The following is a 2995-nucleotide window of genomic DNA, read 5'->3' on the forward strand; positions in this document are numbered from 1 at the left end:
GAGGGGTTAATAGGGAAAATATCCCGAACCCACCAAGCTTGCCATCCCCTGGGAAATCGAGGGATTAAATCGAATGCAAGACAAAATCAACGGGGTCAAATTAAAAAATAAAAAAATAAGCAAAAGGACTAACTTAAAAGAACAAGAATGAGGAAGGGCTAGGGACGCAAATAGCCCATCGAAGCCAAAACACGTGGATCTTGGCCACACTCGGGTCGGGTCTCGGGTCATGGCCAAAATACTGTCGTTTTGGGTCTCTAAGACCTAACCCTAAACAGCGTTTTTTATTCTTTTATTTAAACCTTTTTTTTAAATCAGCCATTTCCACCACTCTGTAAAAAAAACAGAGAAAAGCCTCCCTTTTCTCTCCATCCCCGCCTTGACCGACTCATGGGGTTCATCGTTGTTTCATGCACCTCCGCCTCTACCGACGACCCACGGAGTGAATCCAGGTAAGCTCTCATTTCCTTCTATTTTCCGTCCCTTTTTATTTAAAATAGATTTGTAAAAACAAAAACAAACAAAAGGATAAAAGGGAAACGAGAAAACGAAGAGAAATCCCAGAAAAAAGATTAAAAAATGACACATTTTAAACTTTGGATCTGATTCTTTTGATTGCTATTGTGCCTTTTTTGTATTGATTTTCTCTCTATCTGTCGAAGAAGTTACAAAATGATTTCTCTTGGGCTTTATAGCCAAGAAAAAAAGAAATAATACAAAGAATTTCTTTGTTGTGCTGTTTTTCTCTTTTCGTCTCTTTGTTGCTGTCGTTTTTGCATTGGCTCGTAGGTACAGGAGTACGAAGGTACGTGGTGGTACGGAGGCTGTGCGGTGGAGGTTGTTGAAGCGGCGCAAGGTTAGTAGGGCTAGGGTTTCCTGAGAATGTTTTTCGTCTTGTGCTATTTGGGCCCTGGGTTTGGGCTAGTTTTATTATTATTTTTGGGTATTGGGCTGTTTTGTAACATTTTGGGCTGGTAACTTTATTTTGGGTTTGTATGGACTGTTGTAAATGGACTGGACTTATTTTTATTTTGGTTTAGTCTCTGTTTCTTTTTGGTTTTTTAGTCTAGACCAAAATTGGCCTATTACAGTGAGCTTAAGAAGCTCAGTGTTAGTCCGATCACAAGTAAACTAGTGCAAAACAACAAACCAAACATACATAATAACAGTTTTCAGTACAGTAACAATCATATAGTATAGCAGAATTTGACAGTTCATTTGAGCATGCTTATGAATGTCAATGCCATGCAATTTCAGTTTAATAGAAAAGATTCTACCCCACCACTACAGTGCAGAATAAGAGTTCTCCAAAACTCTTCTAGCCAAAACACTTCAGTTTCTAGATGAACTACCAGTGTTTGCAAATAAACTGTCATTAGGTTGTGGATGCACAACATATTTGTAGATAAAAGCTGCCAATAAGTTTGTGGACAAACCACCAATGTTTGCAGATAAAAGTTTCCAATAAATTCATGGATAAAACATCAGTTTTATAGATTATTAAACTGCAAGTACTTCCTCCTTTCAATCATCCCACCCCATGCAATGCAGTATGACATGATAGTAACAGTACAATATAGAAATAGTAGATGTAACGACCCGAACTTTAAGGTTATTAGAAAGGTGTATTTTCGGATCACTGTTTCTGAAAAATGGATTAGAAAATATTTATTAAAAATATTTATGAAGTTAATCGAGTGGTTAATTAGAGTTTTAATTAAGTGAATTTAGCTTAATTAAGAGTAATTAGGAAAAATGACTAAATTGAATAAAGGATGAAAGTTGAATTGTAGATTAAAAGAAAATAAAAAGGGACCAAATAGGCAATTATGCCTAATGTATGAATTTAGGCGGCAAAAGATGGAAGAGTCTAGGATTTTCTTATATTAAATAATTAATTTATTATTATGGTTATTATTATTTAATTGATATTAAGTTATTATATTATGAAATAAATTGAAATAAAGACAAATGTGTGATGATAAAATTGTACAAGTGTAATATATGTATTTGAACACTTGGAATATAATTGTATATTTACTTAATTTTAAAATAAAAGATATTTATTAATTAAATAATTAAATAATGAGATTTTTGTTTGATAAATAAATTAAATAATGACAATTGTAATGAATTTATTGGTACAAATGTGAAATATAAGTGTGTACAATTGTAATATTAGTATTTAATATTAAATAAGATATTTATTAATTAAATAATTATATTATGAGATTTTTATGTAATAAATATATTAAATTATGACAAATGTATGGTAAAATTTGTGACATGTGTAATAATAAAAAATGCATACAAGTGTTAAATAAATATTTGTTATTAAATAGATTTTTAAATATAGATATTTTATTTTTATTATTATATTTTATATATATATAGTAAATAAATAAAGAAAAAGAGAAAGGAAACAAAGAAAAGAAACAGAATAGGCAAACGAAAAGCAGGGGAAGGAAAGAAAGAAAGGAGAAAGAAAAGAAAAAGGGAGAATTAGGGTTTGAAGGTTTGGAAGTTTAATAGCTAATGTTGTCTCGGGAAATCTCGGCTAAGCAAGAAAAAATAGCAAAGACAACGGGAGTTAGCTCGAGAAAATACGGTTTGTATTTCTATAATCTGAACTCAGTCATTATTTATTATATTTATATACAGATGACAATTGTTAGTGTTAGAATTATGATATTTTACAATTGAAATGGATTGATTTTGGTATGTGATGAATTTATCAAATTTATATTGATTGAAATCATTTTGATTGAATTTATATTGATTGAAATATATATATGATTTATGTAAAAATTTGAATATTGAATGAATGTTATATTGAAAAAAAATTTATATTGATTGGAATATGAGGGAATTGATATGAATATATGAGATTTGTGATAATTGAATATTTGATATTGAAAAGTGAATTGAGTTGTATTGAATTATGAATTAATGTGAATAATTGAAATATATTTGTTGAATTGAATGAAAATATATG

General features: G+C 30.1%; 1 long non-coding RNA gene across 1 annotated transcript; it reads left to right on the plus strand.

Annotated features, from left to right (window-relative positions):
• Positions 1–323: 323 nt before the first annotated feature.
• On the plus strand, positions 324–1029 carry LOC107919682 (uncharacterized). Its single transcript, XR_001690423.2, has 2 exons — positions 324–452; positions 790–1029. It is a non-coding gene; the product is annotated as an uncharacterized lncRNA (long non-coding RNA).
• The last annotated feature ends 1966 nt before the right edge of the window (positions 1030–2995 follow it).

The sequence above is a fragment of the Gossypium hirsutum genome, chromosome A12 (assembly GCF_007990345.1).
Source record: "Gossypium hirsutum isolate 1008001.06 chromosome A12, Gossypium_hirsutum_v2.1, whole genome shotgun sequence".
In the NCBI taxonomy this organism is placed as follows: domain Eukaryota; kingdom Viridiplantae; phylum Streptophyta; class Magnoliopsida; order Malvales; family Malvaceae; genus Gossypium; species Gossypium hirsutum.